The sequence below is a fragment of the Microcaecilia unicolor genome, chromosome 1, assembly GCF_901765095.1.
Source record: "Microcaecilia unicolor chromosome 1, aMicUni1.1, whole genome shotgun sequence".
In the NCBI taxonomy this organism is placed as follows: Eukaryota; Metazoa; Chordata; class Amphibia; order Gymnophiona; family Siphonopidae; genus Microcaecilia; species Microcaecilia unicolor.
Window position 1 is genome coordinate 48,300,882 of NC_044031.1, and position 17,956 is coordinate 48,318,837.

Genomic DNA, 17,956 nt, shown 5'->3' on the forward strand with positions numbered 1-17,956 from the left:
CCCAGCAGCTCCAGGAGTTGAATAGTGCACTGCACGGACCGAAGAGCTCCCGCCTCTGAGGTGCTCTTCACCAGCCAATCGTCAAGATACGGGAACACATGCACCCCCAGCTTGCGAAGGTACGCCGCAACCACTACGAGGCTTCGTGAATACCCGTGGCGCAGAAGCGAGCCCAAAGGGCAACACACAATACTGGAAGTGACGTGTCCCCAGACGGAATCGCAAATACTGTCTGTGAGCTGGCAGTATCGGAATGTGGGTTTAAGCATCCTTTAAATCCAGGGAACATAGCCAATTGTCTTTCTGAATCATGGGGAGGAGGGTGGCCAAGGAAAGCATCCTGAACTTTTCTCGCACCAGATATTTGTCCAGGCCTCTCAGGTCTAGGATCCCCCCTGTTTTCTTTTCCACAAGAAAGTACCTGGAATAGAATCCCTGCCCTTCCTGCCCGGGTGGCACAGGCTCGACCACATTGGCGCTGAGAAGGGCGGAGAGTTCTTCTGCAAGTACCTGCCTGTGGTGGGAGCTGAAGGATTGAACTCCCGATGGGCAATTTGGTGGGGGTGGAGATCAAATTCAGGGTGTATCTGCACCGCACTATTTGGAGAACCCACTGGTCGGAGGTTATGAGAGGCCACCTTTGGTGAAAAACTGTCAACCTCCCTCCGACCGGCAGGCCGTCCGGCACGGCTACTTTTGATGGCAGCTATGTTCCCATGGATCCAGTCAAAAGCCCGTACCCCTGCTTTTGCTGTGGAGCTGCAGGGGCCTGCTTAGTCGCACGCTGTTGATGGGAATGAGCGCGCTGGGACTGTCCCTGTGCCTGAGGAGGCCTTCGGGCCAGCTGGTTGTACCTACGCTTGCTGTAAGCGTAGGGTGCAGCCTGCCTGGCCCGGGAAAAACGTCCACCTGTGGAGGTGGATATTGAAGGCGCCCGGTGGGAGAGCTTGTCGAGAGCGGTTTCCCGCTGGTGCAGTTGGTCCACCAACTGCTCGACTTTCTCGCCAAAAATATTATCCCCCTGGCAAGGGACATCCGCCAGTCGTTGTTGAGTCTGGTTATCCAGGTCAGAGGCACGCAGCCATGAGAGCCTGCGCATCACTATACCCTGGGCCGCGGCTCTGAATGCCACATCACAGGTGTCATAAATACCCCTGGACAGGAACTTTCTGCACGCCTTCAGCTGCCTGACCACCTCCTGAAAAGGCCTGGACTGCTCCGGCGGGAGCTTGTCAACCAGGTCCGCCAGTTGCCGCACATTGTTCCGCATGTGGATGCTCGTGTAGAGCTGGTATGACTGGATTCTGGTCACGAGCATGGAAGAATGACAGGCCTTCCTCCCAAACGAGTCCAGAGTGCGAGACTCCCGCCCCGGGGGTGCCGAGGCGGTATCCCTCGAACTCCTGGCCCTCTTGAGAGCAGAGTCCATGACTGCTGAGTCATGTGGCAGCTGAGGCCGCATCAACTCCGGGTCTGCGTGGACTCTGTATTGGGACTCTGCTTTCTTAGGGATGGTGGGATTAGATAAGGGCTTCAACCAGTTCCGAAGCAGTGTCTCCTTCAGGACATTGTGCAACGGTACCGTGGAAGACTCTCTAGGTGGTGATGGATAGTTGAGGATTTCGAGCATCTCAGCCCTCGGCTCATCCATGGTGACCACTGGGAAGGGAATGCTAATAGACATGTCCCGGACAAAGGAGGCAAAGGAGAGGCTCTCTGGAGACGAGAGCTTCCTCTCCGGTGAAGGCATGGGGTCGGAGGGAAGACCCGCAGACTCCTCGGAGGAGAAATATCTGGGATCCTTCTCCTCCCCCCACGAGGCCTCCTCCTCGGTGTCGGACATGAGCTCTCTGAGCTCAGACCGCAACCGAGCCCATCGCGACCCCGAGGAACCGCGTCCTCGATGATGGTACCGAGAGGTGGACTCCCGTGCCGGCGGGGACGAAGCTCCCTCCATCGACGTCGATGGGGATTCCACCTGAGTGACGATCGAGACCGGTGCCGCAAGCAGTACTGGTGTTGAAGACCGCATCACAGGGCCAGAGCCAGCCGGCGCTTCCATCAACGGCACCGCAGGCGCAAGCACCCCAAGTGCCGGCAGGGCCTGGCGCATTAGCTCCTCCAGGATACCTGGGAGGATGGCTCGGAGGCACTCGTCTAGGGCTGCTGTCGGGAGAGGCTGGGGAGCCGGTGCGGGCGTCGGTGCTCAAAGCTGTCCGGGTCCAGGAGACGGTACCGGGGTATCCGACGACCTGCGCATTGACACCTCTTCAATAGAGGGGGAGCGCTCCTGTCGGCGTGGGCGCTTCTTAGGGATCGAATCATCTCTCGACGTCCCTGAACTGCCCGTGCCGTGGGTGACTGATGACGGTGCTTCTTCGCAAGCTTCCGATGCCCGTCATCGGCGCTCTGTGGCATGGACGAGGAGGCGGTGGAGTCTCCGCGCCCTCTGGGGGTCGGATCCGACAGGGTTCGGTCCAATGGCCCTGGGCGGCGGGACCAGCTGAGGCGGAGTGCCCACTCGGTCGTTCACCGCCGCCATCGATGGCAAGTCGTCGGGCCAAGGGAACCTGTACTCCTGGGGTTGATGCCATGCTCAACGTCAAAGTCGTCGACATCGGTACCGATACCGAAGTCCCAGGCATTGACACCGAAGCCGCCGACGTCGAAGGGCCGGCGCAAGTTCCGAAAAGACAGTCCCGAAGAACTTGCCTCGCCACCTGCGTCCACTTTTTGAAGCCGAGACACAAGGTGCATGCCTTGGAATTATGCTCCGGACCGAGGCACTGGAGACACCAAGCGTGAGGATCGGTCTGCGAGATCTGCCGGCCGCACCGACCACACTTTCTGAATCCGCTCGGGACCTTCGAGGACATCGACGGAAAAATCGCGTCGGCGAAGTCAAAACCGTTGATGGTGGCGATAAAAGTACACCACCACAAAAAGAAAAAAAATCAGACGCAAAAGAAAATACTCGACGATAAGAATTTTTTTTAAACAAAAAAGAAAAAGGGGTGTGCGAACGCGCGTAGAGCAAAAAAAACCGCGGACTAGGCCGCGAAACGGTTTTCCAGGGCTGACACGGAGAGGGACGAAACAGCATCTCTCTCCAGCGCGGAAAAATAGAAAATTGAGCGGGAGCGGTCGCGCACGGGCGGGAAGACGGCCGTGCATGCGTGGTGGGCGTACCCCGCGTGGGGGACCTCCCGTGAGAATTTTCTTCCGGTTCGAGGGGCTGCCGTGGACGTCAACCCAGTCGTGAGAAAAAGCAGCCTGCTTGTCCTCGGAGAATGCTGAATACCAGGTTTCTTTGCAACTCTCTTCAGAATGCCTGAATTAAGCCATCTTTGTGATCAGTTGTCCTTTATGGACAGAGTCTTAAGTACAAGTTTCATTTCTCACTGGAAATTATTTTTAATTTTTCAGGTGGATCAATTTAAACAAAAACATAGCTGCATCGTTATGAACAATACACAGAGTACATCCAGAAAGGAAATACAAATCTGTATATTTGAAGAATGCTCCAGGACCTAGAGATAGGAGATAGCCAAGGAGATGCATTAAACAGATACACAAGAGCTACACTGAAGAGAAACGTTATTCAATAACAACACGGTCGTGTTTTGGCATGTACCTGCATCTAGAGTCCTTATATTTTTTGGCACAAACACTACTTGTTTATGTCACTCCAGAAATCAGAAAAAGTTCACAAATCTAAATGTACCGTAGTGCAAAGAAACAGCTGCCATCATATGCAGGCACATGCCAAAACACACCTGTGTCAGGTCATCCAATAAAGTTTCTCTTTGGTGTGACTCCTGTGTATCTGTTCATGCCTCTCATTGGCCATCTTTGCTCTTCTTTGAATTGTTATCTGCGGACACTGGTTCTTCTTCTTCTCTATTACATAAGGCACATATTCAGCAGTCCTGTATTTCTGTATAGGACAGATATGGTACATAGAAGACTAGATAACTGATAACCTTTTTTTAGCATTTAATGATAAAACATAAAGGAAAAACACGTGCTCAAGACTCTGTCACATATAAGCTAGTGGCCACCAGATTCATCATCGCACTTGGAAAAACCACCTTTTTGGGAAAAGCAAAGGAGAAGATCTGAAGAAAATCTTATAGTTAAAAGGATTTTATCCACTACAACAGATAAAAGAACAAGATGTCCAACACAGGCCCTGTTTCGCTTTTTGCAGGGCTGCATCAGGGGCAAAAGCGAAAGCTACATACCTGTAGAAGGTATTCTCCGAGGACAGCAGGCTGATTGTTCTCACTACTAGTCTTCTTTTTTCTGCGGCTCGGGACGGCTGTGTTTTCGTCATTCTGTGCCCTGAGGAGACCCTCGCGCTTTTGCCGCTTTCTTCTGTTCGGAAGTCTTCCTTTTTCTATTTCCAGTTAATCACGTTGTGTGTTTAAAAAAAAAAAAAAAAGAAAAAGCCTTATTTCGAGTTTTTTCCCTGTCAAGTTTCCTTTCGCTTTCGAAAGCAGCCTTTTGGCCGCTTGTACGGGATTTTCCTTTTTATTTTTCGTGCCCGTTGCCATCATCGCGGATTTTGACTTTGCCAGCGTGATTTTTCCGCCCATGACATCAAAGCCTCCCAGCGGCTTCAAAAAGTGTACCCAGTGCAACCGGGTTATCTCGCTCACTGATAGGCACACTTCGTGCCTTCAGTGTCTGGGGGCTGGGCACCATCCTCAGACCTGTAATCTCGGTCTTCTATTGAAGAAGAGAACTCAGGTGGCGAGACTGGCCCAGTGGAACGTTTTGTTCGGGGCCTCGACTGGTGTTTCGATGGTCATAGTATCGAGGTCATCAGCCAATGCATCGACGTCTGCGGTACCGAGGTCATCGACCGGTGCTCCAGCGTCTATGGTACCGGGATCATCGTTGGTACTGATGTCGTTGGAGGGTGCCTCTTCGTCAGGTGTGCAGGTGAGGGCTGTCCATTCCCCTGCTGGTGGCGGTGAGCCCTCGAGTAGGTCTCTGTCTGCCTCGAGGGCTCCTGCAGTACAGCCCCCCCCCCCCAAGATCGACTTTCTTCGGACTCGGCCCCGAAAAAAAGACGCTTGGATTCAACGTCCTCCTCGTCGGTACTGGAAAGTTCTGGTGACATGCTTCGTGTGAAGGCAAAGAAGCATCAGCACCGGTCACCTTCCCGTCGTGGTACCGAGAGCTCTGGGTTGCCGAGGGATTCGGCACCCACTAGGCATCGACGCCTGGAGGACCGCTCACCCTCCATTCAGGAGGTGTTGATGCGCTCTACCCTGGACAGCCCGGTACCGCCTCCGCGCCCCGGACAGATTCTGAGTTTGTCGCCTGTGCCACACTCCCTGCCTTCCTCGACAGCCGCTCTAAGCGAGAGCCCCAGAGCCATCCTCCCAGGGATCCTGGAGAAACTGTTGCGCCCTCCCCCCCCGGTACCGGGGGTGCTTGCGCCGCTGTCAAGTGAGGTGACGGCTGGCCCCTTGCCCGTTGTGAGGTCTCCGATACCGGTACCGCTTGCGGTGCCTGCGTCGGCTGCCTCCCAGGCAGACTACCCGACGACATCGATGGAGGGAGCTTCATCGCCGCCGATGCGGGAGTCTTCTTTTCGACGTTCCCACCGTGGCCATGTATCTACGGAGTCGAGGCGGGCATGGCTTCGGACTGAAGTTCATGAACTGGTGTCCGATACCGATGGTGAGGCCTCGTGGGAGGCAGAGGAAGACGTCAGATATTTCTCAGATGAGGAGTCTGACGGTCTTCCTTCTGATCCCACTCCCTCCCCTAAAAGGCAGCTTTCTCCTCCTGAGAGTCTGTCTTTCGCGGCCTTTGTCTACGGCCATTCCCCTCCCTGTGGTTACGGAGGATGAGCCAAGGGCTGAAATGTTTGAGCTTTTTGACTATCCTTCGCCACCTAAGGAATCGTCCACAGTACCCATGCATCATGTTTTCAAGAAGACACTGTTGGAGAACTGGGCAAAGCCGCTAACTAATCCCCACATTCCCAAGAAGATAGAGTCCCAGTATCGGATCCATGGGGACCCAGAGTTGATGCGGACGGACTCAGTTGCCTCACGACTCTGGGGTTGTGGATCTGGCCCTTAAGAAGGCCAAGAGTTCTAGAGAGTATGATTCGGCACCCCCAGGCAGAGACTCTAAAACCTTGGATTCTTTTGGGAGGAAGGCCTACCATTCCTCAATGCTCATAGCCAAAATCCAATCTTACCAGCTCTACACAAGCATCCATATGCAGAATAATGTGTGGCAGTTGGCGGACTTGGTGGATAAGCTCCCGTCTGAGCAAGCCAAGCCTTTTCAGGAGGTGGTCAGGCAGCTGAAGGCGTGTCGTAAATTCCTGGCCAGGGGTGTTTATGATACTTTTGATGTCACGTCCAGGGCCGCTGCTCAAGGTGTGGTGATGCGCAGACTCTCATGGCTGCGTGCCTCTGACCTAGAGAATAGGATTCAGCAGCAGATTGCGAATTCTCCTTGTCGGGGGATAATATTTTTGGTGAAAAGGTCGAACAGGTGGTAGAGCAGCTCCACCAGCGGGACACCGCTTTCGATAAATTCTCCCGCCGGGCGCCTTCAGCATCTACCTCAACTGGTAGACGTTTTTATGGCGGAAGGAGGATGGTTACCTACTCTTCTAATAAGCGTAGGTACAATCCCCCCTCTCGCCAGCCTGCTGCCCAGGCCAAACACCAGCACACTCGTTCTCGTCAACAGCGTGCGACTCAAAAGGCCCCTGCGGCTCCCCAGCAAAAGCAAGGGACGGGCTTTTGACTGGCTCCAGCAGAGCATAGCCGAAATCAAAGTGTCTGTACCGGACGATCTGCCAGTCGGGGGGAGGTCAAAATGTTTTCACCAAAGGTGGCCCCTCATAACCTCCGACCAGTGGGTTCTTCAAATAGACCGGCTAGGATACTCCCTCAATTTGGTTTCAAAGCCTCCAAATTGCCCACCAGGAGCTCAATCCTTCAGCTTCCAGCACAAGCAGGTACTTGAAGAGGAACTCTCCGCCCTTCTCAGCGCCAATGCGGTCGAGCCCATGCCACCGGGGCAAGAAGGGCTGGGATTCTATTCCAGGTACTTCCTTGTGGAAAATAGGGGGGATGCGTCCCATCCTAGACCTAAGGGCCCTGAACAAATATAAAAGTTCAGGATGCTTTCCCTGGGCACCCTTCTTCCCATGATTCAGGAAAACGATTGGCTATGCTCTCTGGACTTAAAGGACGCTTACACTCACATCCCGATACTGCCAGCTCACAGACAGTATCTTCGATTCTGTCTGGGAACACGGCACTTTCAGTACTGTGTGCTACCCTTTGGTCTCGCCTCCGCGCCCAGGGTGTTCACAAAATGCCTGGCTGTAGTAGCGGCGTATCTACGCAGACTGGGAGTGCACGTGTTCCCTTACCTCGACGATTGGCTGGTGAAGAACACCTCCGAGGCAGGAGCTCTACAGTCCATGCAGACGACTATTCGACTCCTGGAGCTACTAGGGTTTGTGATAAATTATCCAAAGTCCCACCTTCTTCCTGTTCAGAAACTCGAGTTCATAGGAGCTCTGCTGGATTCTCAGACTGCTCGTGCCTACCTCCTGGAAGCGAGGACCGACACTCTTCTGTCCCTTGTTTCTTGGATACGAGCATCGCAGCAGATCACAGTTCGGCAGATGTTGAGATTGCTCGGCCACATGGCCTCCACACTGCATGTGACTCCCATGGCCCGCCTCCACATGAGATCAGCTCAATGGACCCTAGTGTCAGTGGTACCAAGCTACCGGGGACCTAGAGGACGTAGTTCTACTGTCCTCGAGTTTTCTTCAGTCCCTCCATTGGTGGACATTTCGGTCCAATTTAACTCTGGGATGTCCTTTCCAAATTCCTCTCTCTCAAAAGGTGCTGATGACAGATGCATCTCTCCTGGGGTGGGAAGCTCATGTCAATGAGCTTCACACCCAAGGGAGTTGGTCCCTCCGGGAACAAGGTCTACAGATCAACCTCCTGGAGCTGCGAGCGATCTGGAACGCTCTAAAGGCCTTCAGAGATCGGCTGTCCCATCAAATTATTCAAATTCAGACAGACAACCAGGTTGCCATGTACTACATCAACAAGCAGGGGGGCACCGGATCTCGCCCTCTGTGTCAGGAGGCCGTCAGGATATGGCTTTGGGCTTGCCGGAACGGCATGTTTCTTCAGGCCACGTATCTGGCCGACAGATTGAGCAGGATCATGCAACCTCACGAGTGGTCGTTCAATTCTCGAGTAGTACGTGAGATCTTCCAAGTGTGGGGCACCCCCTTGGTGGATCTCTTTGCCACTCAAGTCAATCACAAAGTCCCTCAATTCAGTTCCAGACTTCAGGCCAAAGGCAGGCTAGCTTCGGATGCCTTTCTCCTGGATTGGGGGGACGGCCTCCTGTATACTTATCCTCCCATACCTTTGGTGGGGAAGACTTTGCTGAAACTCAAGCAGGATCGAGGCACCATGATCCTGATCGCTCCCTTTTGGCCGTGTCAGATATGGTTCCCTCTTCTTCTGGAATTGTCTTCCGAAGAACCGTGGAGATTGGAGTGTTTTCCGACCCTCATTACTCAGAACGAGGGGGTGCTTCTGCATCCCAACCTCCGGTCCCTGGCTCTCACGGCCTGGATGTTGAGAGCGTAGATTTTACCTCCTTGGGTCTCTCAGAGGGTGTCTACCGAGTCTTGCTTGCTTCCACGAAAGATTCCACTAAAAAGAGTTACTTCTTTCTATGGCGGAGGTTTGCCGTCTGGTGTGACAGCAAGGCCCTAGACCCTCGCTCTTGTCCTACACAGACCCTGCTTGAATACCTTCTGCACTTGTCAGAGTCTGGTCTTAAGACCAACTCTGTAAGAGTTCATCTTAGTGTGATTAGTGCATACCATTACCGTGTGGAAGATAAGCCGATCTCGGGACAGCCTTTAGTGGTTCGATTCATGAGAGGTTTGCTTTTGTCAAAGCCCCCCATCAAACCTCCTACAGTGTCATGGGATCTCAATGTCATTCTCACCCAGCTGATAAAACCTCCATTTGAGCCACTGGATTCCTGCCATCAGAAGTACTTGACTTGGAAGGTCATTTTCTTGGTGGCTGTTACTTCAGCTCGTAGAGTCAGTGAGCTTCAAGCCCTAGTAGCTCATGCTCCTTATACCAAATTTCATCATAACAGAGTAGTCCTCTGCACTCACCCTAAGTTCTTGCCAAAGGTGGTGTCGGAGTTCCATCTGAACCAGTCAATTGTCTTGCCAACATTCTTCCCCCATCCGCATACGCGCCCTGCTGAACGTCAACTGCACACATTGGACTGCAGGAGAGCATTGGCCTTCTATCTGGAGCGGACACAGCCCCATAGACAGTCCGCCCAAATATTTGTTTCTTTTGATCCCAACAGGAGGGGAGTGGCTGTCGGGAAACACACCATCTCTAATTGGCTAGAAGATTGCATCTCCTTCACTTACGCCCAGTCTGGGCTGACTCTTGAGGGTCATGTCACAGCTCATAGTGTTAAAGCCATGGCAGCGTCAGTGGCCCACTTGAAGTCAGCCACTATCGAAGAGATTTGCAAGGCTGCGACGTGGTCATCTGTCCACACATTCACATCGCATTACTGCCTACAGCAGGATACCCGACGCGACAGTCGGTTCGGGCAGTCGGTGCTACAGAATCTGTTCGGGGTTTAGAATCCAACTCCACCCCCCTAGGCCCGTTTTTGTTCTGTTCCAGGCTGCACTCTCAGTTAGTTGGTTAAGTTAGGTCAATCTCAGTTATGTCCTCGCCGTTGCGAGGCCCAATTGACCATGTTTGTTGTTTTGAGTGAGCCAAGGGGCTAGGGATACCCCATTCGTGAGAACAAGCAGCCTGCTTGTCCTCGGAGAAAGCGAAAGCTACGTACCTGTAGAAGGTATTCTCCGAGGACAGCAGGCTGATTGTTCTCACCAACCCACCCGCTTCCCCTTTGGAGTTGTGTCTTCCCTTGTCTTTGTCTTTGCTATTTACTGGACTGACGAACACGAGCGCGTTCGGGCGGGAAGACGGTCTCGCATGCGCGGTGTGCATGCGCACTCGAGGGCTAGCAAATGTCTTTGCTCGTGAAGATCTCCGATTGAAGGGGCTGCCGTTTTTTTTTTTAACACACACAACGCGATTAACTAGAAATAGAAAAAGGAAGACTTCCGAACGGAAGAAAGCGGCAAAAGCTCGAGGGTCTCCTCAGGGCACAGAACGACGAAAATACAGCCGTCCCGAGCTGCGGAAAAAAGAAGACTAGTAGTGAGAAGAAGCAGCCTGCATGTCCTCAAAGAAAAGACTGTTAAACATATACAATCACTGTTAGTTTCAAAAACTAAGAAAATAAAGGCTAAAGAGTTGGTGTTAATAAAATACAGAAAAACTCAAGAAGAGGAACACGGAGAGGAATACCGGATGAAATTGAAAGAAGCCAAGAGAGAGATACGTCTGGCGAAAGCGCAAGCAGAAGAACAAATGGCTAGAAATGTAAAGAGGGGTGACAAAAATTTCTTCAGGTATATTAGTGAAAGGAGGAAGATTAAAAATGGAATTGTGAGACTGAAAGATGCAGCGAACCGCTATGTGGATAATGATGAAGAAAAAGCAAATTTGCTAAACAAATACTTTTGTTCTGTTTTCACTGAAGAAAAACCTGGAGAAGGACCACGATTGACTGACAAAAGTACATATGAGAATGGAGTGGATATAGCACCGTTCACGGAAGTGAGTGTGTATGAACGATTTGAAAATCTAAAGGTGGACAAAGCCATGGGACCAGACGGGATCCACCCCAGGATATTGAGGGAGCTCTGAAAGGTTCTGGCGGGTACTCTTAAAGATTTGTTTAATAAATCCTTGGAGATGGGAGAGGTTCCGTGGGATTGGAGAACGGCAGATGTGGTCCCTCTTCACAAAAGTGGTGAAAGAGAAGAAACTGGAAACTACAGGCCGGTAAGCCTCACTTCAGTTATTGGAAAAGTAATGGAAGCGATGCTGAAGGAAAGGATAGTGAATTTCCTGGAAGCCAATAAGTTGCAAGATCCGAAACAACATGGTTTTACCAAAGGTAAATCGTGCCAAACAAATCTCATTGAATTCTTTGTCTGGGTGACCGAAGAATTGAATCAGGAACGTGCTATAGATGTAATCTACTTAGATTTCAGCAAAGCTTTTGACACGGTTCCCCAGAGGCGGCTCTTGAATAAACGTGACAGGTTGAAGATAGGACCCGATGTGGTGAACTGGATTAGGAACTGTTTGACGGACACCAGAGGGTGGTGGTAAATGGAATTTGCTCGGATGAGGGAAAGGTGAGTAGTGGAGTGCCTCAGGGATCGGTGTTGGGGCTGATTCTGTTCAATATGTTTGTGAGTGACATTGCCGAAGGGTTAGAAGGTAAAGTTTGCCTTTTTGCGGATGACACCAAGATTTGTAACAGAGTGGACACCCCGGAGAGAGTGGAAAACATGAAAAAAGATCTGCAGAAGCTAGAAGAATAGTCTAAAGTTTGGCAATTAAAATTCAATGCGAAGAAATGCAAAGTGATGCACTTACTACTACTACTACTAATCATTTCTATAGCGCTACAAGGCATACACAATGCTGTACATCACACATAAAAAGACAGTCCCTGCTCGAAGAGCTCACAATCTATGTAGGACAGACAAACAGACAGAACAACTAAGAGGTAAGGGAATTAAAGAGGGGATAAAAGGGGTACAGGGCAAGTGAGTAGTCATTAGGAGTCAAAAGCAGCGTTAAAGAGGTGGGCTTTTAGCCTGGATTTGAAAATGGCCAAGGACGGAGCTAGACGTACAAGGCCAGGAAGTCTATTCCAGGCGCGAGGTGCTGCGAGATAAAAGGAACGGAGTCTGGAATTAGCAGTGGAAGAGAAGGGGACAGACAAGAGAGATTTAGCCACAGAACGGAGTACCCGAGGGGGGGCGTAGGGAGAGACAAGAGTGGAGAGGTACTTGGGAGTGGTAGAGTGAATGCATTTATAGGTCAGTAAGAGATGTTTGAATTGAATGCGGAAACGGATAAGGAGCCAGTGAAGTGACTTGAGGAGAGGGCTAATGTGAGCATAGCGACTCTGGCAGAAAATGAGTCGCGCAGCAGAGTTTTGGACTGATTGAAGAGGAGAGAGATGGCTAATAGGGAGGCCAGTGAGAAGTAGGTTGCAATAATCTAGGCGAGAAGTGTAGGGAGTACATAGGGAGTAGAAATCCATGGGAGACGTATGTGTTAGGAGGTGAGAGTCTGATATGTACAGATGGGGAAAGGGATCTTGGGGTGATAGTATCTGAGGATCTGGAGGTGACAAAACAGTGTGACAAGGCGGTGGCCATAGCCAGAAGGTTGCTAGGCTGTATAGAGAGAGGTGTGACCAGCAGAAGAAAGGAGGTGTTGAGGCCCCTGTACAGGCCATTGGTGAGGCCACACCTGGAGTATTGTGTTCAGTTTTGGAGGCCATATCATGCAAAGGATGTAAAAAAATTTGAAGCGGTGCAAGGAAAAGCCACAAAAATGGTATGGGATTTGTGTTACAAAACGTATGAGGAGAGACTTGCTGACCTGAACATGTATACCCTGGAAGAAAGGAGAAACAGGGGTGATACGATACAGACGTTCAAATATTTGAAAGGTATTAATCCGCAAACGAACCTTTTCCGGAGATGGGAAGGCGGTAGAATTAGAGGACATGAAATGAGGTTGAAGGGGGGCAGACTCAGGAAATATGTCAGGAAGTATTTTTTCATGGAGAGCGTGGTGGATACTTGGAATGCAATCCCGCGGGAGGTGGTGGAGATGAAAACGGTAACGGAATTCAAAAATGCATGGGATAAACAAAGGAATCCTGTTCAGAAGGAATGGATCCTCAGAAGCTTAGCGGAGATTGGGCGGCAGTGCCAGTGGTTGGGAGGCGGGGCTAATACTGGGCAGACTTCTATGGTCTGTGCCCTGACAATGGTAGATACAAATCAAGGTCAGGTATACATATAAAGTAGCGCATATGAGTTTATCTTGTTGGGCAGACTGGATGGACCGTAAATAAATACATAAGCGATTACATAATACAACAAACTTATAATAAGACCATGCAAACAAAGAAACAGCCATACCAAATGTAAAACCACTAATAAGGAACATAAATACTGTGCTGCAGGGTGTGCTGGAGAACAAGGTGTGCTGGAGGAAAAGCTAGCAAGTGTGCTTTTTATTCCCTATGTGCTGCTGTTTTAAATGTTGATTTTAGGCACCCTTTCTAAAGGTTTTGGCTTTTACCTATATAGCTTTCATTGATGAGGTATGGCTCCTGATTTTATTTATTTTTGTGTTTTTTAGGTAATCCCATTCTTTACTGGTGTTTTAAATATTTAGAACACTATGGGGAGTTGTTTGTCAGACTCACTATGGCTGCTCAGAGAGTTACAGAAAACAGCAAGGCAAACGATCTGCGAAATCCAACGTGGAAAATGAGCAAGCAGATCAGTATATTATCCAAAATGTTTTATTGAAGATACCGTATCTAAGACAGTTGCCCGACACAGGCCATGTTTCGCCCACAAAAGGGCTGTGTCAAGGGCTATAATACACAAACTTATTAAATTATAGAATCTAAACATTATAAAAACAAATGAGAGAGATATGCAGGCACCTAGAGTGGTCCTGATGTGAGCAACCCGCTGCCTGCAGTAAGAGTCAGGGACTTGTGGCTGGGGAGGCTTAGCCTCTCCAAGCCTCTTATATCAGGCACCTAAGTTTTACATATTGAGCACCTTTAGAATTAAGGCTAAATCCACAGGTGAAAGCTTGGCTGTTCAATCAGGCCTTTAATGGAAGAAGTAACTAATTTGCTAGTCTCACTCACATACAAAAGGAGTGACTCGGGCTGCACATACTGCAGCAGGACATGTTCATCCACTCCTAACCTAGCTGAGATAATATTTAACCATCTCTCTGACCTCATGTACAACTTTCTTTAAATCAGTCACATTACTTTCTAACTCTTCTTACTCGCTTGTCTAACTATATGTTCCATCTTTGCTTTACCCTTCACTATCAATTAAAATGTTCTATTACGTACTGTGTTGACATTGTAAGTAGTATACTATGCCATACTTTGCATTGTTATTTGAATATTTTTACTGCTGTAATTGCCTATTGTTCATGTTTGATCTGTTCTTACTGTACACCGCCTTGAGTGAATGCCTTCAAAAAGGCGGTAAATAAATCCTAATAAAGAAAGAAAGAATGTTCAATGGATTAAATGCCATACAAAATAAGAGTGGAGTTGGGGACGTCTCCCTGAAATATTCCTCACTGAATTTTAATGTTAGCAATCACAAAATGTCCATCTTCATAGTTCAGATCAGGGCCACCGAGACGGGGGGGGGGGGGGGGGGGGGGGGGGGGGGAAGGGTGCAAGATTCCCCAAGCCCGGCCTCATGTCCTCATTGGTAAATGCTCTCAGTAATAATTTTTGCTGCATAGTATTGTATTAAATTAATTTTTGTGATATCAATCAGGACAATACAGTGATAGTTCCCATATTCTCTTGCAAATCAACTGGTAGCTCAGCATTGTCACTATCTATTTTAGGGTAAACAGATACTTAAAGGAGACTGAATTAAAGCTCCTAAAGCTCAAAGCTGAAGCTCCAGAGATCGATGTGATGAATAAATCGGAGGTCCAGCTTTCTTCTATACAGAAGTAGGCCTAACCATACTGAACTTCAATATACCTCCTGTTCTCAGACAGGTGGATCAAGGGTTGGTACCATCTTCATCCATGGTTCCTGACCTGCCTATGTGCTTAAAAGCATGAAGACAAGCTGAAAGAATGGCACTGGTTTTGTTCCCTGGACCTATCCTTAGAAGTCAATAACTTCAAACCTCCAGTAGCCGGTATGGCTCTACTGTTGTTCTGAGCATGCGCACAACAACCACGCTTAGCGACTGACTGTCCTGCACATGCGCAGCTTAGCAGGTGGCTGCCATATGCATGAGCTGGCACTTCCCCTGCTGAGCTGCTCTCTGAAATTGTGAGCAGCTCATTTGCTTATGGTTTTCTGTAAGTAGCACTAACTAATTTCAACTTGGTAATTTTTACCAAGCGTCTTACGACAATGTTATTTCCGACTGTATAATCTTAGCTACGGGTTCTATTGCCTGATGAGGTACTGGATATTGCTTTTGTGGCAGAGGATCCTCTCCTTCTAACAGAATTTCTGTGGACATTCTGCCACATTCTCGTTTGTCTTGTGCCCAGACAGGGATGTCTGTAACCTCTGTGGGAATTACACTTAGATCATACTGTTGATCAGCTTTTGTGCACTGTGTGGCCAAATGCATGGGAATTGCTTCGTGCACCAAAATTGTAGACATTTTTGGAGATCCAATACATTGCCACAATGTAAGATTAAAACAAAAAAACAGCACCACGGGCCTTTAAAATGGAACAAAGTTCTTTAATGAATGAGCCTTGACCCGACACGGGCCGTGTTTCGGTGACTAGCACCTGCGTCAGGGGTCTACATAAAATACAAAACATAGAAATAATATATTTTTAAAAATTGTTAACATATAATGAATAAAACCAAGAATTAAAAATAATATTTAGACTCATCAAGCATACATATATAAGCCTATATAAACACCTAAAGCATTTAATATTTTAACATTGCATTTAATAATTTAACATTCTCATATATTATTATATAGTAATTTGAAAATAAATGGATAATTAATCAAAACAAAAATGGTAATGGTAACTCACCACAGTGATGACGTGGAAAACTTGGGGAATAACTCGAATATTTTCATCTACAATATTCCTTACTTTTGGACAAAAAATTTTTCATATATTAATATATGTTTAAAATGCTTATTTTAATTATTAATAATATATTTTATAGAAAGGCCATATTATATAATACTGGCTATAACTGAATTTAAAAATAATTTTTTAAAACATTTTAAAATATACAACAAATTTCAAACATTACACTGATAATATCATGAGCCTTCAAAAACATTCAAATCAGCACAGAATAAATAGATATATACATCTTCAAATATAAAAGCCAAAAATATAATATCTAGTGGCATTACTTGATCTTAATTTTGAAAAAACAGATACATATGTATATATATGCATATATATATATGTATATATATATACACATATAGTGACAAAATGCTGTTTTTTCAAAATTAAGATCAAGTAATGCCACTAGATATTATATTTTTGGCTTTATATTTGAAGATGTATATATCTATTTATTCTGTGCTGATTTGAATGTTTTTGAAGGCTCATGATATCAGTGTAATGTTTGAAATTTGTTGTATATTTTAAAATGTTTTAAAAAATTATTTTTAAATTCAGTTATAGCCAGTATTATATAATATGGCCTTTCTATAAAATATATTATTAATAATTAAAATAAGCATTTTAAACATATATTAATATATGAAAAATTTTTTGTCCAAAAGTAAGGAATATTGTAGATGAAAATATTCGAGTTATTCCCCAAGTTTTCCACGTCATCACTGTGGTGAGTTACCATTACCATTTTTGTTTGATTAATTATCCATTTATTTTCAAATTACTATATAATAATATATGAGAATGTTAAATTATTAAATGCAATGTTAAAATATTAAATGCTTTAGGTGTTTATATAGGCTTATATATGTATGCTTGATGAGTCTAAATATTATTTTTAATTCTTGGTTTTATTCATTATATGTTAACAATTTTTAAAAATATATTATTTCTATGTTTTGTATTTTATGTAGACCCCTGACGCAGGTGCTAGTCACCGAAACACGGCCCGTGTCGGGTCAAGGCTCATTCATTAAAGAACTTTGTTCCATTTTAAAGGCCCGTGGTGCTGTTTTTTTGTTTGGACTTTAGTTTGTACTTTGTTCCCTCTCTTTTGTTATACACAATGTAAGATTAGCCATAGCCACTACCAAATTTAACTGGTTGAGGACATCAATTCCAATTATCTCCTTTTCTGTGCTTACTATAGTGGCAGCATTGGTTTCCAAAATTTCATTATCATGTTCCCTCTGCATCTGCACCAGGATACCCCATTTAACTGGGATAGCCACACAGTTGGTAACTGTGTCACTGACCCCTTGGGTTTTATATGTTTGCACATTTTCCTGGTCTGAAGTGGGAGAAACCTTGCTTGTAAAACTGATTCCAGCCCCTGTGTCAATCAACGCTAATTTATCCTAACCCCCTATCCTGCTGTTCACATTGGGGCATCCACAAGTGTCCAAAATCAAGGGTGCCACAAACTTTAATTTATATTCTGAATCTGTCTCCTTTCCCCTCTCCTGAGGTGCTGGAAGTGCATTCTCAGGTAAGTGAAAGGAGTCAGGCTGGGCACAAAAAACTTCGGATTGTTTGATATTTGGACACTGGAGATCAGGACATCCCTAATCCTTTTTTTTTTTTTTTTATTATCCTGGGCCGCTATCAATTCACTTTTTATTCTGTCCAATTCTAGCTGCATGGTATATTTATCTTGCTCCCATTTAATTTGTTCCTGTGCTAACTGGTCTCTCTGTGCTTTTGAGTTCATGAAACGGGAAGTAGCCTGAGGAATTTCTAAAATTACCTCTGGCCTGCCCTCTCCATGGGGCCTGTCCTGTGTTTCCTGACCTATTGCTGTGGGAGGGCCCTTCTGCTTGCCATTTCTTCACTTCTGACACAGTAATTACCTGGGATGGCTGAGTTTTCCACACAGATCCAATCCTGAGCATTAATGTGTCAAAAGGAGTTTCTTTGGGGTCCTCCGCAAACAATCGGAGGTGTTTAGTAATCTCAGGGGATAGGATTTCCAATAAAAATGCTTTATGATGTTCTTGACCATAATCTTCTGTTTTGGGCCAACCCTCCTGGTCTCG

The 17,956-nt window shown here is 47.3% G+C and overlaps 1 protein-coding gene and 1 long non-coding RNA gene across 2 annotated transcripts in view; one reads left to right on the forward strand and one right to left on the reverse strand.

The window, feature by feature from the left end:
- SETD2 (SET domain containing 2, histone lysine methyltransferase) overlaps window positions 1–17,956 on the reverse strand; it is a 482,526-nt gene that overhangs the window by 212,006 nt on the left and 252,564 nt on the right.
- Window positions 4,300–17,261, forward strand: LOC115466018. The gene is made up of 3 exons (XR_003941494.1): window positions 4,300–4,379; window positions 15,552–15,558; window positions 17,251–17,261. It is a non-coding gene; the product is annotated as an uncharacterized LOC115466018 (long non-coding RNA).